We start from the raw sequence: 22,808 nt of genomic DNA on the forward strand, positions 1-22,808 counted from the left end.
TTTCACCCGCAGGAAAATGGTGCCAGGGACTGTTGCTCTCTCCATTTTACAGATGAGTAAACTGAGGTCCAGGGAAATGACACTGGTTTCGGCTTAACCTAGGAACATCTCACGCAAGAAGGAAAAAGCAGCATTTAACCCAATTCCCGGTACTACCAGGGAGAGCCAGGCACTCTGGAATATCAGGGTGAGAATATGCTGAGCAGTTTCAAAATGGAAACTTGGAGTCTTTTTTTTTTTTTTTCCCAATCACATGTATTAATGGAAAGATGTAGCCTGGAGAATTGCAAATAGCAGGCTCTCTACCTAAATTTATGTGTCCTTGAGCTAATGCTAAAGTGGGTGACAAATCCAGAGCCTGAAAGAGATGGCGCTGGAATTAAGAGCAAGTCACACAAAAGTACCAAAAGCTTTAAATCTGAGCACACCCTCGGACCCAGCAATTTCACCTCCAGGAATTTATCCTCCCAAAATAGCTGAGTAAGTGGGCCAAGAAATATTTACAAGGCAACATTGTTTACATTTTTGAAAAACTAGAAACAACATAATTGTCCAACAATAGACTTAAGAGAGCATTTTCACATGGCCAAATACCACGTAACCACGAAAAATAGTGATTTAAACATATATCCAGTGAGACAGAAAGCAGTTCATCACATGTTTGCTGCATGAGGAAAAAAAGCCTGGGTTGGAGTAGCATGTATGACATAACTGTGGTTGTATGAAAATAATCACATTCCAGTAATGACAAATGGTCTGACATAGAGATCAGATATACACCCAAACTTCAGCAGTGGTGATTATGCCTATAATGGAATTTGAAATCACCTTTAATTCCTTCTTTTTTTCCCATTTATCCAAACAGGCTGAATATTTCTATCTTGCTCTTTTTTTAATTTTAATGATTTTTCCCCATTATAGCTGGTTTACAGGGTTCTATCAATTTTCTACTGTACAGCCAAGTGACCCGTCACACATACACATATACATTCTTTTTCTCACATTATCCTCCATCATGCGCCATCACAAGGGACTAGATAGAGTTCCCTGTGTTATATAGTAGGGTCTCATTACTAATCCACTCCAAATGCAACAGTTTGTATTTATTAACCCTGGACTCCCAGTCCACCCCCCCACCCCCGGCAACCATGTGTCTGTTTCAAGTCCATGAAATTCTTTGCTGTGGAAGGGTTCATTTGTGCCATATATTGGAGTCCAGATATAAGTGATAGCATATGGTATTTGGCTTTCTCTTTCTGACTTCACTTAGTATGAGATTCTCTAGTTCCATCCATGTTGCTGCAAATGGTATTATTTTGCTCTTTTTTATGGCTGAGTAGTATTCCACTGTGTATATATACACCAGGTCTTCTTAATCTATTTATCTCTTGCTCTATTTTTTTCTTTCCGTTTTATTGAGATATAGCCACATGCAGCACTGTGTACTGTATGTGGAAGCTCAAGGGATACAGCGTAACGACTTGCCTAGCCTGTATTGTAAAATGGTTACCACAATAACCAAATAAATTTGTTCATTGTCTCATATAGATAATGAATATTTTTTCTTCAGGGAACATGTATCACTTGCATACTTTTTTTTTTTTTTTGGTCTTTTTAGGGCCGCACCTGTGCCTTATGGAGGTTCCCAGGTGAGAAGTCTAATGGGAGCTGTTGCCGCTAGCCTACACCACAGCCACAGCAACACCAGATCTGAGCCCTGTCTGCGACCCACACCACAGCTTATGGCAATGCTGGATCCTTAACCCACTGAGCAAGGCCAGGGATTGAACCCACAACCTCATGTTTCCTCGTCGGCTGTTTCCACGGAGCCATGACGGGAACTCCTCACTTGCATACTTAAATGGAAGTTTAAAAAGTCTTTTAAAGGTGGATGCTCCCAAGATCCTGCGTAACTGACCCTTGCCAGTGGTTTCTCCAGAAGGAAACTTCAGAACTGGGCTGTGGGGAGGGGGGCTTACTAGTGCCACCAGTGAGGGGGAAGCAGGGAACAGACGTGGGGGGGTGGGCAGCGGGTAGAGGACATCAGTGTCAGGGGACCCGGCCAGACCATGAGCAGGGAGGGGTGGAGGGCTCATCAACAGCCATGAGCCCCCGCCTGGCTGCACCCAGCTTACCTCATGCCCTTCAAGCTAGTCCACGGCTGGCTCGTGGTGCGTGGAGCTTGGAGCTTGGCACCTGCCACCTCCCCGTCTCCTGCCATGTAGCTATGTGGCTCAGCAGATTGAAGTGGGGGCTGAGAAGCCTTTGGGGGAGAAACATGTAACCCTTGAACCACATACACAGCCAGAATCATCCACCTTGGAGACCACGGGCCGGGTAGAATGTGGGGGTCCCCAAAAAGCATTCAGGAGGAAGCGAGGGGCTCCCCGCACAAGGAGCCCCACTCAGAGGCAGGCCTCAGTGGTGTTGGTGAGGGCGGATCTGTGCACGACGTGGCAGCTGCTCTAGCCCGTGTGGGTCTGTGCTCAGGGCAGAGAGCCTGCGCGTACAGGATGCTCAGGCCCCGGGCGCCGAGCAAATGACTGCTGGGCCCTGGAGACCCCTGAGCTTATTGCCGAGGTGGATGAGCAGAGACCTCCAGACCCCGGGGAAACCCATGTGAAGACACCAGCAGCAGCAGCAGAGGCGGCTGCCCCAGAGTCCCCCAGGCAGCAGTAGTGGCCCAACATAAGGGGCAGAGGGCAGGCGGGGTGGCCTGGGATGAATGTGAGTGGCTGTGGGTCTGTGGTCGTTGGTCACAGCTGTGTTTGTTTCCTCTTGCTGCTGGAACAAGCCACCATAAACTTAGCAGCTTAAAACAAGTGTTTCCTTATAATCCTGGAGATCAGAAGTCCCGACCGTCCTTCTGGAGGCCCCGGGGGGGATCCATCTGCTTCCTCTCCCAGCATCCGAGGTTGCCCGCAGGCCTCAGCTCACGGCCCCTTTCTTGAGCCACTTGACCCCTGTCCTCTGTCCTCTGCTTCTGTCCTAAGGGTCCCCGACCCTTCGGCCTCCCTCCTCTGAGGGCCCTTGTGGTTTTTGCGCTGGGCTCACCCAGATAAGCCAAGACCATCTGCCCGCCTCAGGGGCCTTCATTTAATCACATCTGCAAATTCTCTTTTGCCACATAAGGCTACGTATCCCCAGGTCCCTGGCATCAGGATGTGGACCGCACTATGATTCAACCTACCACATCACCCAGGAGGGCCGGCCGGGCGTTCTCTTGGGGGCCCTCGAAGATGCGAGGCGTTAGCACTGCTGGGAATAGAATTGGGGGCTTGGAGTCAGCAGGCCTCGGGCCCTCATATGAAGCGGTCATTCAAACTCACTGGGTAGTGAAGCCTGGGGACACCTTGGGGCCAATACAGATAGAGAAACTGAGTCCCAAGGGGGGTGGACTAAGGTTCTGTCTAAAATTGGTCTCAGAGTTCCTGTCATGGCCCAGCGGAAATGAATCCAATGAGGAACCATGAGGTTGCGGGTTCGATCCCTGGCCTCGCTCAGTAGGTTAAGGATCCATCATTGCCGTGAACTGTGGTGTAGGTCGCAGATAGGGCTCAGATCTGACATTGCTGTGGCTGTGGTGTAGGCTGGCAGCTGTAGCTCCCATTAAACCCCTCGCCTGGGAACCTCCATATGCCACGAGTGCAGCCCTGAAAAGCAAAATAAATAAAAAATAAAGTTGCAGGTCCCTAGCTACCCTCCATGCTGTTTCACTCGACCGACATCAGAGAAAGGGGTACTGTTGCTTGTGGTTGCTGCTGTTGAAGGCAGAGAACAAAGCCTACCAGATTTGGGGGGTTTGGGGGTGCATGGCAAGGGCCCCGAGCCCCCTGAGTGTGAGTGGCCTGCAGAGGCTTGCTGGCCTCTGTGCTTTGGGAAAGGCTCTCCCCTCTGGGGCTTTCTATCGAGGGAGGGTGGACAGGGCCAGGTGCCTCCAGTGTCGCCCTGGGCAGGGAAGGCGAAGGCGCTAAGCTCTCCTCCTGCCCCGGATTTGGACCTGGGGTGGGTCCTGGGCATGAAGGGAAAGTGCCTGGACCCCAGCCGGCAGGAAGGCATCTCTCTCTGCCTTTGACCCCCCGGAGAACCCGCAGGGGTGTGTGCCTGGGTGGTGAGATTTTATGCTTTCCTTTTTTGCTTTCTTTCTATTCTGAATTCAGCCAGCTTCTCAGTGAATTTGTCAGAAAGAACCACAGATATTAGAACACCTGGGTGTGAGTCCTGCCCCTCCTTCCTCCCAGCATGTGACTCTAGCTATGTCACGGGACTTCCTGGGCCTCCGTTTACCCACCTGTAGCATCAGGGGTTGGACCCGATGATCTCCAGGGTGCCTTCCGATTCAACCAGCTTATGCTTGGATGCTTTGGACAGCCTCCCCGCCCGTGTCCCCACTTCCTCCCAAATTCCTGGGCTCTCACGTCCAGCTGGTCACTAGAATCAAATCCCCAACCCCTGGCTTTCGCTCTCCCTCCGCTGGGCCCGAGTGGCTGGCGGAGGGGGAGGCCCGGCCCCCGGCCCATCAGGCTCCCTGAATAAGGGGGGAAGGCCTCAAAGACAGAGGCCCCAGGCAAAGGGCCCCACGTCACACTCCCTGCGCCCGGGGAGGGGGAGCCTCTGGTTCTGGCTCCGTTCCGCACAAGAACTGCCGAATCCCAGGAAACCGGTTGTTAAGGAGCCAGCAGCCGGCTACCGAGTTAGATAATGAGCACTTGCGTTTTTCCGCCCGCTTACCTTGTGTTAAGTACACGAAGCTGATGTCATTGCTGCCCCCACCCAGCTGGCGCAGCCGACAGGACCTCTGGGGCTCATGGGGGCCTCCTTCCCTCCCCATTCCCCCAACCCTGGTCGGCTGGGCCTTGGGGAGGCGTTGGCTGCAGCTCCCAGCCCCCCATCTCTCCCCCTCCCCCTCTCAAGTTCATCCACTCTCATCTCTCACTCGGGAGCGGGTGTCTCATGGACCCCTCCTGCCGCCAAGTTGTCCCCTCCAGCCCCTTCAGCCCCCACGGCCAGAGGGAACTTGCCAAACGGCATCCTGCCTAGAAGCCTGGGCTGGCTTCAGTTTGGGGTTCGGAGGCCAGCTTAGCCTGACCCCAGACCCTAGAGAGCTGCCCACCCATCCAGCCTCCCGCTGCTTCCCCACCCCCATGCTGGACTCCAGCCTCAGCCCTTCAACCAGCCAGCGCGTCTATCACATTCTGGAAGTTTTGCCTCCTTTCCAGCCCCCAACATCTTCACCCCTGGGGACCCCTCTTCCCCTCACACCAGCTCCTCCTCCTCCTCAGGCTCCGAGTGCCTCTTGGAACCAACCCTCCCCCTCCCCCCGCCCCCCGCCCACCCGCCTTCTCCCCTCCTCTGTGTCCTTACTGCGTCCCACTTGAAGCAAAAAAAAATCAGTGGTATGCAGAGCCTGTCAGAGTCTGCAATGTTTGCAAGATGCAGAAAAGGCCCTGAGGTTTGCTGATCACCTTCGGAGGAGATTGCATGGGGTGGAAGGAAGGGTGAGAACTCTGGCTGGGGAGGTAGGTGAAGCTGTTGACCCCAGGAGGAGCCCCTCCTGGGGTCAAGGCAGTAAGATTCCACCTCCTCTTGACTCTGATACCCTCTACCCAGCACCCCTCCCATCCTGCCTGGCTTGGAGACGAGGCCCTGAGCCCTTGAACAGGGGCCTTGCAGCTTCTCCAAGCATCCTTGAGATGCTGTGCCTTGGATCACTGAGGATGGCCAGCAGGTGGTCCCAGCAGCGCTGCAGGGTGGTCAGATCTGGTCCTCAGGAAGGGACCAAGGAAGCGGGAGGCCGTGGTGTCCAAAGGAAGGTGTGAGGGCTCCTCGCATGGTCTCTGAGCGGGAGGGCAGATGGGTTCCCAGCAGAAGGAGATGGTCAGAGATGCCGGCTCAGTGGAGGACAAAGTAGATAAGCCATGTGGATGGTGTGCCATGGAGGTGGCGACACATAGCTGACAGCCAGCCACTGTGAGCTTGTTCACGCTTCACAGCACCCCGTGGCAGGGCCCCGTAGCTCCCCTTGTACACAGCTGTGCACACGCTCAAAGCTGGGCAGGTACCCTCACCATCCTGAACCTCAGTTTCGATTTCTGTGAAATGGGCTCATTAATACTTAGGTTACAAGGGTCCGTGTGACCGAACAAGGGAATATACGTGACAGGGCTCAGGTATCAAACCACAGCTTCCTAAGACCAAGGCACCATCCCCACCTCGGGGCAAGGCGGTGGGTAGGCATGGGGGTCTTTGACCAATGCAGCAGGTTGGACTCCAGTATGGGAAGAGTGGGGTGAGTTCTGGGGCCCAACCTCAGGACGCCTGGCCTCCAGCTACTACGTTCAGCTGACCTCTTCCCATCCCACCCACCCTTCCGGGCCCATGACAGGCCCAGGCTCAGGTCATGGGTCATGTGGGCCCTGGCCGTGTTTCCGGGCCTGTCCCCGCCTTGCCCATGCAGGAGAGGGACAGCTGGTCCAGGTGACTCCTCGCCTGGAAACCCCCGAGGCAGGCGGGGGCGGGTGATGAGGCCTGGCTTCATCCTGGTTCTGGAATCACCGCCCCCATTGCCCTGACTGGCCAGAGCGGCCACTTCCTCCCGCCAGGCTGGGCCAGCCATTGCACTGCCTATAAATAGCAGAGTGAGATTCCTCGTGGCCCAGTGAATGGGCTGACATCCTGCCTCTGCCTGACTGAGCCCTGAGTCACAGGCCCCCACTGGAGGCCCGCCCGGGGTGGACCCAGCCCGCACCACTGACACGGCCTGGGAGGAAACGCTGGGGCGGCTGAGAGTCCCTGGGGAGGCTGGAAGGGGCTTAGAGAAATGCGGCTGGCATTTCCTCCGTGAGGCCGCAAGGGCTCGGCACACGGGCTCCCCACGGGGGATCCGGGGGGCGGGTGTGCACGACGTGTGCCAGGGAGGGATGCCGGCTCTGGGCAGCCCAGCAGCCTCTGCGACCCCTTCCAAGCGTGTCGAGGGAGGGGGGATCCCTGAGAGCCGCATCTGTACGCACAGCGCTCTCGCGGGCTTGGCTCATCTCAAAGCCCAAACCAAACCCACACAGCGGTAGACACACCCTCACAAGCTCCAGAAATTGATGGGAAGGCCTGGACAACAGGCCTGGGTGGGGGAAGACCCCACACAGCTCCGCTGGAACAAGTAGCCCAAAGGGCAGGCGTGGACTCAGAGCAGGAATGTGGGGCGGGGAGGGGGGAGTGTCTCCCACACTCTTGGTCATTCTGCCCACAAATCAGAGAGGAGATTCTGCCGGGCTGCCCTGGGGTTCTGTGCCCACCCAGTGGCTAGGGCATGGCCTGGCCCCTGGTCACAATCTGGTTTCTGGAATGTGGGCCTTCCTTCCTTCCTTCCTTCCTTTCTTGGCTGCATCTGTGGCATATTGGAAGTTCTCGGGATCGAATCAGAGCCATAGCTGCTGGCCTACACCACACACCTCATGGCAACGCTGGATCCTTTTATTTTTTTTTTTTAACTCAATGAATTTTATTATATTTATACTTGCACAACCATCATCAAAACCCAGTTTTACAACATTCGCATCCCAAACCCCCAGTCTATCCTGCCCCCCGCCCCAACCTGCCCCCTTTGGTAACCATAAGTCTGTCAAAGCCTGTGAATCAGTGTCTGTTCTGCAAAGTTCACTGTATCCTTTTTTTAGATTCCACCTATGAGTGATAGCGAGTTTGTGTTTCTCACTCTCTGACTAACTTCACTTAGCATGATAAATTCTAGGTCCATCCATGTTGCTGCAAATGCGATTATTTCATTACTTTTTATGGCTGAGTAATATTCCATTGTGTGTGTACCACATCTTCTTTAGCCACTTCTCTGTCGATAGACATTTAGGTTGCTTTCATGTCTTGGCTATTGTATATAGTGCTGCAATGAATATAGGAGTGCAAGTATCTTTTTGAGTCATGGTTTTCTCTGAATAGACGCCCAGGAGTGGGATTGCGGAATCATAAGTTAATTCTATTTTTAGTTTAGTTTTTTTTTTGAGGACTCTCCATACTGTTTTCCATAGTGGTTGCACCAGTTTACATTCCCACCAACAGTATAAGAGGGTTCCCTTTTCTCCACACCCTCTCCAGCACATTAATTGATTGTAGACTTTTTGATGATGGCCACTCTGGCTGGTGTAAGGTGGTACCTCATAGTGGTTTTGATTTGCATTTCTCTGATAATGAGTGATGCTGAACATCTTTTCATATGTCTTCTTTGGAGAATTGTCTGTTTAGATCTTCTGCCCATTTTTTGATGGGGTTAGTTGGTTTTTTTGGTATTTAGCTGCAGGAAGTGTTTATATATTTTAGAGATTACTCCCTTGACAGTTGCTTCATTTGCAAATATTTTCTCCCATTCTGTGGGTTGTCTTGTCATTTTGTTTACAGGGTTTCCTTTGCTGTGCAAAAACTTTCAAGTTTAATTAGGTCCCATTTGGTTATTTTTGTTTTTATTGTCATCACTCTAGGAGGTGGATCCGCGAAGATATTGCTGTGGTTTATGTCAGAGAGTGTTCAGCCCATGCTTTCCTCTAAGAGTTTTCTAATATCTGGTCTAACATTTAGGTCTTTAATCCATTTTGAGTTTATTTTTACGTATGGTGTTAAGGAGGGGTCTAATTTCATTCTTTGCATGTAGCTGTCCAGTTTTCCCAGCACCAATGCCAGATCCCTATCCCACTGAGCCAGGCCAGGGATCGAACCCACATCCTCATGGATACTAATTGTGTTTGCAACCTGCTGAGCCAGAACAGGAACTCCCTGGCATGTGGTTTTGCTTTCTTGTTTATTTCTCTCTCGTCCCCTAGATCTGCTAGATTCGATGCCCCCTGAGGACAAGGGCCAGGTCACTGTTTGCTCATTGCTACGCGCCTGCCACATACCTGTGAGATGAACACCTGTTCACCTACTCACACTCATCACACACGCTCATACATAGACTCACTTGCGTGTGCTCACGTGCTCGCGCGTGCACACACATGCTCTTGCTCCTGCCCCAGGCCTCTTCAATGATTTGAGAAGCTTGGGCAGCCCCTCCCCCCCCATCACCTCCAAATCTCTCTCCCACCGGGGCGCCGCTGGGGCAAGGAATCCCAGCTGTGGAACTGCCTCCTTTGCAGTTTTGACCCAGGAGTTTTTCCTGGGAAGACTGAGACATTCTGATTCATACATTGGCATCCAGTGATTTGTCAGTCCAGAGGGACCGCGGTGGAAAAACCTGCTTCCGCCCCATTTGAAAATCCTTGCTCGTTCCCTGTGGTCCCCAAGCTGATGCCCCCACCTCTGCTGCCTGGTTTTGCAAGCCAAAGCTGGGGCCCTAGGGAACTCCTGCCCCTTTCCAAACACACTCTGCTTTCATTCCTCCTTCCACCTAGACTGTTCTCTGCTCCCCTTCTCCGGCCCCTATAACTTGCTCAACTTGCAAGCTCCTAGTCATATTTCAAGAGCCACCCAAATATCATCTTCCCGTAAGACTAGGCACCACATCGACAGCTTCTGCCCCTCCCTCCCTCAGCTTGTCCTGAATTCCCTGGAAACACAGATGCACAGAACGAAGGGCTCAGTGAGGTCCTTAGAGACCCGTGGTAGTTCACAGCCCAGAAGTGGTTGGAAAAGTGGGGAGCATTTTCTGGTTGCCCCAGTAGCAGGGACTGCGGCAGACATGAAATGGCCAGGAGCCCGGGAATGTGAACTAGGAGGAATGGCCATTCCCAAGGTCAATAGCCCTTTGAGAAACACGCAGCCTCTTTTTCAATGGGGAACCCAAGACCCATGGAGGGAAGGCGTCTTGTCAAGGTCACGCAGCAAAGAGGGCCCTAAGGTGGGTGGCACCAACAGCCTTGGGAGAGTACTCCTGGGTAGTGGGCCTGAAGGTGGCCCTCTGACCCTTCAGGTCCTGAGGTCCTCGCCTGGCCACCCTGCCAGCACCCGGGGTGTCATAGGGGATACATCTGGGAATGTCCCTCAGCTACTTCATCTTCTTACCTGCTACTTCATCTTCTGCCGGTGCTGGTGAAAAGGTGGCCTGATGTGGCCCAGGATGCAAAACTAGTGTCCCCCGGGGAGGACAGAGCTGGGCTGGTGGACACTGGGCAGTTACAGTGTCCAGCTCTGTGAGCTCATCTGAACGCCAGGAAAGCCACCCTTTCAATCTGAGCCTCGGCCCGAGGGGCTGCAGCATTCCAGGGCTCAGCCTGGCTGCAGGAGGTGAGCAGGGAGAGGCAAGACCTGGTGTCCCTGAGTCAGTCCCCAGCCCTGCTCCCAGAAGGCATGGCCGTCCTTCCCCGGATCCCCCACTCTCAGCCCACAAAACAAGAGACAGCAAAAATGTAACAGCCCAGAGTTCCTGCTATGACACAGTGGGTTAAGAATCTGACGGCAGTGGCTCGAGGGGCTGAGGAGGGGAGGCTCCAGTCCCTGGCTCGGTGCAGTGGGTTAAAGGATAAGGTGATGCCGTAGCTATAGCATAGGTTGCAGCTGCGACTCAGATGCAGTCCCTGGCCCGGGAACTTCTATATGCTGCAGGTGTGGCTATAAAAAATAGTTTTTAAAAAATATAACAACCTCCCCCCATCCCCCTCACTCAACCGTGACAATCACCAAGCCGTGGCCCATCCTGCCTCATCCAGACCTACCTCCCCAGCCCCGTCCCTCCCCTCCTGTGTTACTTTGAAGCAGATCCCAGGCTTGACATCAGTGTATCTATAAATATGACAGTGCATCTCTCTAACAGGATCCTTCCTTAGAAACAAACGAAACCCTAATTACGCCACAATTATCTCCAAATCAATAATAATTCCTAAGATTATCAAAGAGCCAAAGTTCAGATTTCCAATGGTGACATAATTATCTTTTTACAGTTTGTTTGTCTTTTTAGGGCCACACCCTCAGCACATGGAGGTTCCCAGGCTAAGGATCGAATCGGAGCTACAGCTGCCGGCCTACGCCAGAGCCACAGCAACGCCAGATCCGAGCCATGGCTGTGACCTACACCACAGCTCACAGCAATGCCAGATCCTTAACCCTTTGAGTGAGGCCAGGGATTGAACCTGCATCCTCATGGATACCAGTCAGATTCATTTCTGCTGAGCCGCGACGGGAACTCCTACAGTTTGTTTAAATTTTGGTCCAAATAAGCTTTCCACGTTGCAATTGGTCAGTATGTCTTTTGAGTCTCTTTGGGCCTAGTGCTGTGTTTTATCTGTTGGAAGAAACTAGTTTATCTTGTTACATTTCTCCCCATGTGGACTTTGCTGTTTGCTGCCCTGTGGTATATAGTTGGACCTGTTCTGTCCTCTGTACTCTGAATTGTTGTTTAGAAGCAGAAGTTTGATCAGATTCAAGCTCGATTTTTTTTTTTTTCCTGGCAAGTCTTTGTTATTGGATGACATTGAAATCTTCTAGCAGGAGGCCCATGGTGTCTGATTCTCTTTTGTGTTGTTAGCCACCTAACAATTAATTTGTGAGGGACTGCAAATTGACAGTATAATTCATTCCTTCTTTTATTAGCTGAAATCCGTTTATAGGAGAAACTTTTCCATTAATTAGTTTTATAGTGGTTCTGTTTGAAAGGGACTTTTAAAATTTGTCCACTCTCTCAGACTCTGGGATGAGGGGTTCAGAGAGGACAAGTCACTTCTGAAAGGACACACAGCAAATTGGGAGCAGGACTAGAACTCAAATGCAGGTCTGCAGCATCCTGTGTGGCACTGGTCTGGAGGCAGGGTGGTGGAGCAGAGCGGGTTTGGGTTGGGTCTGGGAATCCAGGACCTAGGCTTGAATCCAGGACCTGCCATTTATCAGCAGTGGGACTGTGGGCAGATCATTCAGCCCTGATGCTCTCATTATGGTGATCAACCTCGCTCATGCAGCTCAAGGTTCAACAACCTTTCCAACCCTTTGTAAGAAGGAACTTGAAGGAGTTCCCATTGCGGCTCAGTGGGTTAAAAACCTGGCCTAATGTCTGTGAGGATGTGGGTTTGATCCCTGGCCTCACTCGGTTAAGGATGCCAGGTTGCCACAAGCTGCAGTGTAGGTCACAGATGCGGCTTGAATCTGGTGTTGCCATGCCATGGTGTAGGCCAGCAGGTGCAGCTCCAATTTGCCCCTAGCCTGGGAACGTCCATGTGCCCCAGGTGCAGCTGTAAAAAGAAAAAAAAAAAAAAAAGGAAGAAGGAGGAATTGGAGAGATTTCCCATTGTGGTGCCATAGAAACCAATCCAACTACCATCCATGAGGATGCAGGTTCGATCCCTCGCCTCGCTCCGTGGGTTAAGGATCTGGTGTTGCCGTGAGCTGTAGTGCAGGTTGCAGATGCAACTTGGATCCCACATTGCTGTGGCTGTGCTGTGGGCCGGCAGCTGTAGCTCTGATTCAACCCCTAGCCGGGGAATTTCCATATGCCTTGGGTGTGGCCCTAAAAAGCTAAAAATTTTAAAAAAATTAAAAAGAGAGAGAGAGAAAGAGATTTGAAGTATATCCGCTATATAGCACAGGAAACTATACCCAGTCTCTTGGGAGAGACCACGATGGAAGATAAACATGAGAAAGGGAGTGTGGATATACATATGCCTGGGTCGCTTGGTGGTCCTGCAGAAATTGGCACAACATTGTAAATCAACTATGCTTTAATTTTGAAAACATGTTTAAAAAAATTGAAGCATAGCTGATTTACAATGCCGTCCTAAGGATCTACTCCCTTTACAATTTTCAATATACGCCACACAGGAGTATTAGCTCTAGCCATCGTGTTGTACATTCTGTCTCTACTTATTTGTCTTATAACTGCAAGTTTGTGTCTTCTGTTGTTATTGTTGTTCTGGCCATGCCTGTGGCATGCGGAAGTTCCCAAGCCAGGCATCAAACCTGAGCCACTGCCGTGACAACACCGAATTCTTAACCACCAGGCCACCAGGGAACTCCCAACCCTTTGACTGATTTCATCCAATTCCCCTTCCCCTGGTCCCCTTCCTCTGGTGACCACAAATCTGATCTCTTTTTCTAAGAGTTTGGTTTTTTGTTTTTGTTTTGTTTTAGAGCCCTACACATAAGTGAGATTGTATGGTATTTGTCTTTCTTTCTGACCTATTTCACCTAGCATGTTGCCCTCACAAATGGCAGGATTTCCTTCTTTTATGGCTGAATAAGATCCCCTTGTGTGCATGTTTGCATTTGCGTGTGTGTATCATATCTTTATCCATTTATCTGTTGATGGACATTTAGGTTGTTTGCATGCCTTGGCTATGGAAATAGTGCTGCTATGAACATGGATGTAAACAGATACGTTTTCGTATTTTTGTTTCCTTCGGACATATTCCCAGAAATGGAATTGCTGGATCATATGGTAGTCCTATCTTTAATTTTTTTGAGGAACTGCCATACTGTCTTCCATAATGGCTGCACCAATTTACAATCTCACTAGCAGTGTACAAGCGGTCCCCTTTCTCCACATCCTTGCCAGCATTTGTTATCTCTTGTCTTTTTTTTTTTTTTTTTTTTTGTTAATGGATGCACCTGTGGCATATGGAAGTTCCTGGGCCAGGGGTTGAATCTAAGCCACAGTGGCCCGGGGTGCTACAGTCAGATTCCTAACCCACCGTGCCACAGTGGGAACTCCTGTCTCTTGTCTTTTTGATGACAGTCATTCTAACTGGTGGTTTTCATTTTTATTTCCCTGATGATTAGTGATGTTCAGCATCTTTCCATGAATCTGTTGGCCATTTGCATAACTTCTTTGGAAAATGTTTATTCAGGTCCTTTGCCTGTTTTTTTGATTGTATTAGTATTGTTTGGTTATTGATTTGTAGGAGTTCTTTACATATTTTGGATATTAACCCCTTATAAGATATATGGTTTGCAAATATTTTCCCCATTTCATGGGTTGTCTTCATTTTGTAATCGTTTCTTTTCTGTGCAGAAGCTTTTTAGTTTGATATAGTCCCATTTGTTGATTTTTATTTTGTTGCTTGAGCTTTAGATGTCATAGTCAAAAGATCATTGCCAAGACCCATGCTAAGGAGTTTATTCTCTCTCTCTCTCTTTTTTTTTTTTTTTTTTTTGGCTGCATCTGCAGCACATGGAAGTTCCCAGGCCAGGGCTTGAACCCACACCACAGCAGCAACCCAAGCCTCTGCAGTGACAACACCAGATCCTTATCATGCTGCACCACAAGAGACATCCAAGAAGCTGTTTTCTTATGTTTTCTTCTAAGAGTTTTATGGTTTCTGGTCTTACATTTAAGTGTCTGATCCCCTTTGAGTAACTTTGTGAGTGGTTTAAGATATTAGATAAAAACCTTGGAGTTCCTGCTGTGGTGCAGCCGGTTATCGATCTGGCTTGTCTCTGTGGAGGCACGGGTTTGGTAGCTGGCCCAGCACAGTGGGTTGCAGATCCGGGTTGCTGGCAGCTGTGGCATAGGTCCCAGCTCTGGCTCAGATTCAATCCCTGGCCCTAGGAACTTCCATATGCCGTGGGTGCAGCCAGAAAAAAAAAATTAGATAAAAATTGAATAAAGATGTTTAAAATTGGATATAAAACTGGAGAACAAAGGGATGAATGAGGTCCTAGAAAGGACACTGTGAAAGGAAAAGATCATTTTGCCAAGACAGACTCCCGACAGACAGCCCGGTGGGTTCAGGTGTCAGCCAAGGACAAGCAGAGAAGGCAAACTGTGAACCCAGGACTGGGGGCTAGACGGCCATGGGCCAACTTCATTGGTTTGTTCAAAGGCTGTCTGCTAATCATCTATCCTGTGGCAGATGCCAGACATTGGGGTCTGTCAGCAGCAAACACAAACCCCTCAGTCTCGGGGAGCTGGTGTGCAGGGTGGTATAGCTTGTGGAGAGCAGCAGTGGCCCCGGGGGAGCCTGGCCTATACATTCCCAAGGCTGCATTTTCCTGGTAATGTGTTTATGATAAATACCAGTTGCAACAAGAGCAGCGATCATCTCTGGAGAACCTATGGTATTAGTCAAGACCGCTGTCTGTTTTAAGTACTAGAAACTCAACTGGCACCGGCTTAAGCAAATAACAGGGAAAATGTTGGCATATGCTTGAATTTCTAAAACTACGGGAGGTTATGCAGCTGCTGGCATGGCTGGATCCAGGTGCTCCAAGGGCCTCACCAGGAGTCCGTGTCCTGTTCCATCTCTTGGCTTTGCTCTCTTCTGCCCTCCACGCACTGACTTCATTCTCCAGTGGCCTCCGGTAGCTGCAGGCAAAGGCTCTCAGCAAAGAGCAGGCACCTCTTTCCTTATTCCAGAAACTTCAGGGCACTGCCACAGGGGCCCATCTGACCTAGGTCTCAAGTCTGGGCCTGAGCCAATACTTGTGGTCCGTATTGAGATGTGCTGATTGGCCTGCATTTGGTGGCAGGCTTGGTAATGGGGTGGGGGTGGGGGACAGCCTTAGGTACCCCATAGGGACTGAGAATGGAAGAGAGATAGGTCCCCCAAAGAGAGCAGGGCTGTAATAGGACAGGCAGCCTCAGCAATGCCTGCCCCACCCCGACTCTGCCGCAGGCGCAAAACCCAGTGTCCCGGGAGGCATCGCAGCAGTCCTGGGAGGCGAGACCATCCTTATCCCCTTTGTACTGACAAGGAAGCTGGCTTGGAGAGGCTGAGGACCTGGCCAGCATCACACACCTCGGAGGTGGAGCATAACGAGCGTGGATTCTCTTGCACCCGACAGGGAAGTCAGTGGGGGAGACCAGGGCCTCTGGCACATGGCCCGGAGTTAGAGAGGATTCGGCTGATTTGACCCAGTGAACGGAGGGGAGAGATAAAGAGGACTGATCTGTGATGACTTTGGCCCCATCCCTGTCCCCTCTCCAGCCCCAGCGCCACGGCTGTGACGTGTCTACTCGTGCTCCACTCACTGAACCTGTGCCCTTCCCACCAGGCGCCAGGCTACAGACGTCCCTAGAAAACAGAGCTTTTGGCCAAGGAGTCAATGCTGATGCTCTAAGTGGGAAGTGGAACTCCAGGACAGCAAGTGTGAGGGGAAAAGGCAGGGAGGTGGGGAGACAAGGCGAGGCGCTGTGGAACCACCCTGCTGGGCCACAAACCACACAGGGAAAAGGGGCCTCACCGGGTCCGAGGGATGGAGGGAGAAGGAGTTGATTCTTCCCACCTCGTCTCCTGCTGGAATTGAACTGGGGGCTGGAGGCTCAAGATTCAATACCTGAGGAATCCCCTCGTGGCACAGGGGGCTAGGGATCTGGAGTTAGCACTGCTGCGGCTTGGGCTGCAACTGTGGTGCAGGCTGGATCCTACACCCGGGAATTGTCACAGGCTGTGGGCGTGGCCAAAAAAAAAAAAAGCAACGCCCAGAAGCAGTTGGTGGAAAGGAACGTTGCTTTTAATCAGAATGCCAGCAATCTGGGGAGATGGTGGACTCAGTGTCACCCCAAAAGTACCTCCAATGATTCTGCTCAGCTGTGAAAGTTTTTAAAGGGAAAAAGGGAAGGAGTCTCAGTTCCTCACTGAGATAGGGGGTCAGAGTCCTTACCATCTCTCACTGTGTGCAGGCTTGTCGACCTCTTGTGATTTTTTTTTTTTTTTTTTTTTTTTTTTTGAGATACTGCCTTGTTCACACAGTGTGTGTGTGAGGTTACTGAAGGGGAAGCTGGGGAAGAGATCTGGCCCTCTGTTAACAACTTCTTCATTTCTACTTCTTTGATCTATAGAAAGAACCAGCAGGTTAGGCAAAGTATTGTGCGATCAAAAGATTTGAAAGGTGTGCTTGGCGGGAGGTGAGCAGGGCAGGGCGTACGCCATCTGGGAGCTAATAGATGGCACAAATGAACCTATCTACGGAAAAGAAACAAACTCATGGACTTGGAGAACAGACTTGTGGTTGCCAAGGGAGAGGGGGAGGGAGTGGGATGGACCAGGAGTTTGCATCTAGTTAGTAGATGCAAACTATTGCATTTGGAACGCATAAGCAGTGAGAACCTGCTGTGTAGCCCAGAGAACTCTTATCTAGTCACTTGTGATGGAACCTGATGGAGGATAATGTGAGAAAAAGGATGTGTATATATATATATGTGTGTGTGTGTGTGTTTGTATATGTATGTATATGTGTGTGTACATATATGTGTGTGTACATTTATGTATATATATGTGTGTGTATATATGTGTATATATTATTGGGTCACTTTGCTGTACAGCAGAAATTGATAGAACATTGTAAATCAACTATAATAAAAAGATTTAAAAAAACAAACAAACCACCTAAAAGGGTCCTCCTGCAGAGAGCTCTTTCCTGCCAAAAGCTTCTTCCTACTGCTCAAGTTTCATCCCTCTGAGAACGAACTTCCTCCATACGCGTGGTCTGTGTTCTCCAGGCCCTCGGGCGGCTGTTCGGGAGCCAGCCCCTTACCCTGGGATGTGGTTGGGGAGGGGTCAGCTTCAGGGTGGACGGCGTGGCTGAGACACATCGGGCAGCGAGGCATCGGGTGGACAGAAGAGGTGCAGAGGCAACGGAGGCGCATGAGATACACCCACTTCCCTGCTCTGACTTGACCTCCCCGTGTCTCCGCTTCCTCGCAGGAAAACCGGGGTAACAGTACCTCCCCTAGGAGAGGGGCTGAGAGGCTTTGAGATGATGCAGCTAAAGCACTTATTAGTGCCTGGCCCCAGGGGGGGGACCTGCACTGATCCTGAGTTGATTTTGCCCCGCGGGGCTTTGGATAAAGCGGTCTTGGCTGAGCTGTATTAGGCAGGACTCCCGGAGGCGAGCTGGCTCAGGTGAAGGACAGGATGTACCGGCCCACAAAACTGGACGGCCCAGAGGTGCACGGGACTTCAGTGCAGCTGGACGCACGGGTGACTCTGAGTCTCGAGGGAAATGACCCCCAGTGAGCCACAGCACGAGCGTCAGGGAAAGGCTCTCCTTGACCTCCAGGGACCTGACCTGAGCACAGAGAGAAGCCAAGGGAGAGAGCTGGCTGAAACATCTGTGGGATGAGACACTGGACTAAATCGGGGGTTTACCAACTTGGCATCATTCGGAATTCTAGGACAGGTCCATGACCTGTCGGTTCCAAGACAAAAGACAGACAAGTCCTCGGTTAGGGCTAGGATGAAGTGGACATCATGTCTTCATGCTAGCTTGCTCCTACGAAGGGAACGTCGGCCCCAGCAGTCTGGGATCTGTCTTTATGTGTCTGAGAAATACATTTGGAGAAGTGGGTGCTGGCTTCATGAATGCAGCCTGTTTAGTACATAAAATCTTTTAAACCATGGGATCCACAGGGGAAAAACACATGAGAGTGGTCCAGGGGGGTAAAATGGTTATGACCTGGACTGCGGCTCTTCTTTTTTTAAATTTTGAGTTGACTTACGATGAGGTTAATGTCATATTAATTTCCGCTACATAGCAAAGTGATTCAGTTATGTATTCCTTTTCATATTCTCTTCCATTATGGTTTATCATAGGATATTGAATATAGTTCCCTGTACTATCCAGTAGGGCCTTGTTTATCCATCCTATATATACCAGTTTGCCTCTGCTAACCCCAAACTCCCAATCCTTCCCTCCCCTGCCCCACCTTCCCCTTGGCAACTGCAAGTCTGTATCTATGAAACTATTTCTGTTTCATAGATAGGTTCATTTGTGTTGTAGGTTCCACATATATGTGATATCATATGGTATTTGTCTTTCTCTTTCTGACTTACTTCACTTAGTATGATCACCTCTAAGTCCTTCCATGGTGCTCAAATGGCGTTATACCATTCTTTTTCATGGCTGAGTAATATTTCATTGTGTATATGTACATCTTCCATTATCCATCCATCTGTGGATGGACATTTAGATTGTTTCCATGTCTTGGCTCCTGTGAATAGTGCTGCTATGAATGCATGTATCTTTTTGAATTACAGTTTTGTCTGGATATAGGCTCAGACGTGGGCTTGCTGGATCAGATGGTAACCCTAGCCTTAGCTTTCTGAGGAACCTCTGTACTGTTGTACCAATTTACATCCCCAGCTTTATTCTTTTTCCTCAGGACTGCTTTGGCAATTCTGGGTCTTTTATGGTTCCACATTCCAATTTACATTCCCACCAATGGTGTAAGAGGGCCCTTTTATCATATTCCCTCTGGCATTTGTTATTTGTAGATTTATTAATGATGGCCATTGACTGGTATGAGGTGGTACCTCCCCGCAGTTTGATTTGCATTTCTCTAGTAATTAGCAATGATGAGCATCTTTTCAACGTACCTACCTATTGGCCATCCATATGTCATCTTTGGAGAAATGCCTATTTAGGTCTTCTGCCCATTTTTCAAATTTTGTTTTGCTATCATGTTACATGAGCTGTTTGTGTATTTTGGAAATTAAGCCTTTATCGGTCGCATCATTTACAAATATTTTCTGCCAGTCTACAGGCTGTCTTTTCATTTTGTTTATGGTTTCCTTTGCTGTGCAAAAGCTTACAAGTTAATTAGGTTGCATTTGTTTATCTTTGCTTTTATTGCTATTGCCTTGGGAGACTGATCTAAGAAAACGTTGGTGCAATTTGTCAGAGAATGTTTTGCCTATGTTCTCTTCTACGAGTTTTATAGTGTCATGTCTTATCCTTACATCTTTAAGCCATTTTTAGTTTATTTTTGTGTATGGTGCGAGGGAATGTTCTAACTCCCTTGATTTGCAAGAGGGTATCCAACTTTCCTGGCACCGCTTGCTGAAGAGACTGTGTTTTCCCCATTGCATATTCTTGCCTTCTTTGTTGAAGAAGGGTTTATTTCTGGGCTTACTATTCTCTTCCACTGACCTGTATGTCTGTTTTTGTGCCAATACCACACTGTTTTGATTAATGTAGCTTTTCGGTATTGTCTGAAGTCTGGGAGGGTTATATCTTCCGCTTTTTTCTTTTTCCTCAGGGTTGTTTTGGCAATTCTGGATCTTTTATGGTTCCACATAAATTTTAGGATTATTTGGTCTAGTTCTGTGGAAAATGTCATGGGTAATTTGATAGGGATTGCATTAAGTCTGTAGATTGCTTTGGATATGGCCATTTTGACAATATTAATTCTCCCCATCCCAGAGCACAAGATGGCTCGCCATGTCTTTGGATGATCTTCCATTTCCAGTATTACTGTCTGTAGGTCTCAGCATGTAAGTCTTTCACCTCCTTGGTGATGTTTATTCCTAAGTTTTTTATTTATTTTGATGTGATTTTAAAAGAGATTGTTTCTTTATACTCCCTTCCTGACATTTCATTGTTAGGGTAAGGAAATGCAACTGAGAAGCTCCCACTGTGGTGCAGTGAGTTAAGGATCTAGCACAGATTCGACCCCTGGCCCAGGAACTAACTTCCATATGTCATGGACGTGGCAACAAATAAATATTAACAAAAAGAAGAAAAAAACACCTAAACACCATGCACTATTCCTCCAGTGACATAACTGCTGCTACTCATGTTCCCTGTGTAAGCCGCAGGGTCCATCAGCTACGTGACCTTGGACAATGACAAAATGCCTTCCAGGACTAAAAAGAATTGGTGAGGTACACAGCAAAACAGATGAATCTCAAAAACATGCTGAGGTAAAGAAGCCAGACCCAAAGGTAAGTCAGTATTGTCTGGGGTCAGGGGATTTGACCATAAAGGGGAATCAGGGAACTTGCAATGTTCTGTATCTCAACTCTGGTGGTCATTACAAGGGTATACACATATTTGAAAAAAACATGAATTGATACTTAAAATGGGTGAACTTTATTACAGATAAAGTATATCTCAAAGCTGATTTTTTTTTTTAATGAGACAAAAAAAATTGCTTTATTAGGACCCTTTCTATGACAGAAACTCAAACCACAGAATGGTTTTAGAAAAAAAGAAAAGTATTGGCTCATATAATCAGGTTTGTCCAAAAGTGCGGTTAAGTTCAGGTATGGCTGGATCCAGGGGTTTATTGATGTCTGGACAGCATACTTTCTCCACCTCTTGGCTCTTTCCTCTTTGTTGGCTTTGTCCTCAAGTGGAAAACAGGAGTTGGCCACCAGCAGTTCCATCAACCTGGCAACTCCCATGACAAGGGAATGCCTCTTTTCCCTTAGTTGCTGCAAAAGTCCCAAGGGAGAGTCTCATTATCCTGCCTGGCACACAGGCCTGCCACTAAAGCCAGGGGAGGAGTTCCCATAGTGGCTCAGCAGAAACAAATCCAACTAGTAACCATAAGGTTGAAGGTTTTATCCCTGGCCTCACTCAGTGGGTTAAGGATCTGGTGTTGCAATGAGCTGTGGTATAGGGTCACAGACACAGCTCGGATCCTGTGTAGCTGTGGCTATGGCGTAGGCCGGCAGTTGTAACTTTGATTGGACCCCTAGCCTGGGAACCTCCACATGCTGTGGTGTGGCCCTAAAAAGCAAAAAAATAAAGCCAGAGACGGGGTTGGCCCCATCTGAACCCTAGGGGATTATGGGGTCTGGAGAGATGATCCCCTGAAGTAAAAGCAGAAGAAAGGGCTGTGGACCTCAAGGTGGGAAAGCCAACAACAGGTGGTCATCACATTTCTCCACGAACCCAGAGGGCAGCGTTATCACCCAGTCTTACCTCCAGACATCTCCGCCGTGGCCAGATGGAGATTCAAGACCCAAGCCTGCTTTTCTGCATCAGTGCCGGCTCTGCGTGTTAAGATACAACAGTCAAAACAGAAAGTGAGTACAAATCTCTTCTCCAGCAGCCAAGGCAAACAGAAAGCCCTTCCTGCCTCTGCTGGGCCGTCCGTCTGCACCCCAAGGAGGCTGTCGGGGGAGGGAGGAGCTCTGGCCCAGTCCCAGAGGGAACGCCTAGGAGCTGACGGAGTCCTGACTTGTAAGGAGGGGAAAGAGGCCTCAGGGGGCCAGACGAGAGAGGCATGAAGGGCGGCTTCGCAGCCCAGAACCTCCATCCCAGCAGGGCCTGGCTGGGGAGGGAGGGCCAGAGAGGAGGCCAGAGGAAAAGCCATCCTTGGAGAGACCCGCAGACAGCAGACCATCCGATACCTGGAGACCTCCACTGGCTCCTGAGCATGCGGTGCAACTCGCACGCTCTCCACGCCAGCCTCGTCCCCGAGTGTCCCCGTGGAAGGGGAGGAAGAGGATGCCACAACTTCTGTCTGTGCAGAATAGGCCTCGGAAGTACACATACTCCTACAGGGCACCGTTATGTCCATTAAAGAAACGAGGCAACAAGGCTCAGAGGGGAAGGGGCTCTCCCCGGGGCCCCAGCTACGTGGCCGCCCCGATCAGGCTCCTGGGCACATTCCCATCACCTCCAGGGGCTCAAAACTCTATCCTCAGCCTGAGTGCTCCAGGCTTCTAGTTGAGCTGAGGCCCATCCTTCCTTCCTCTCTCTCTGCCACAGCCACAGCCACAGCCACAGCCACAGCCACAGCCTGCAAAAATTCCCAGGCCAGAGACGGAGTGCAAGCCACATCAGGGATAACGCTGGATCCTTAACACACCAAGCCACCACGGAACTCTGAGTTGAGGTTATTTCTGATCCAGGTAAGCAAGGCATCTTCGGGCCACCTCCCCACTCAGATTCCCAAGAGAAGCTGGAGCGAGGGCTCCTGCCCCATTTTCCACTAAGGTACTGGCTGAGTCTGCCAGCCTCACTGTCTTGTCTTCTGGGAAACGGGTTACATGGATGTCATTGCCAAGAGCAGGTTCCCTGCAGCAAAGAGCTGTCGTGGGGCAGGGTGGGGGCCCTACTGAGGAGAGAGAGCGGCCTTCTCGGGGCCCAGCTCCCCTCTCCGCTATCATATCTGAGACAGGCTGACCCTCCAGCCCTGCAGCCCAGCCCAGGAA

The 22,808-nt window shown here is 50.0% G+C and overlaps 1 long non-coding RNA gene across 2 annotated transcripts in view; it reads left to right on the forward strand.

Annotated features, from left to right (window-relative positions):
* Positions 1-20,388, forward strand: part of LOC146398262 (uncharacterized) — a 150,935-nt gene extending 130,547 nt beyond the window's left edge. For both annotated transcript variants that reach the window (XR_014821463.1, XR_014821462.1), the window contains exons 2-3: positions 20,065-20,135; positions 20,247-20,388. This is a non-coding gene — a long non-coding RNA (uncharacterized LOC146398262). The remainder of the gene's footprint in view (positions 1-20,064; positions 20,136-20,246) is intronic.
* Positions 20,389-22,808: the final 2,420 nt, after the last annotated feature.

Source organism: Sus scrofa, chromosome 12 (genome assembly GCF_054392235.1).
Source record: "Sus scrofa isolate SSC_HxYL_T2T_F1_AM1 chromosome 12, Sscrofa_HxYL_maternal_Yorkshire_Landrace_v2.0, whole genome shotgun sequence".
Taxonomy (NCBI): Eukaryota; Metazoa; Chordata; class Mammalia; order Artiodactyla; family Suidae; genus Sus; species Sus scrofa.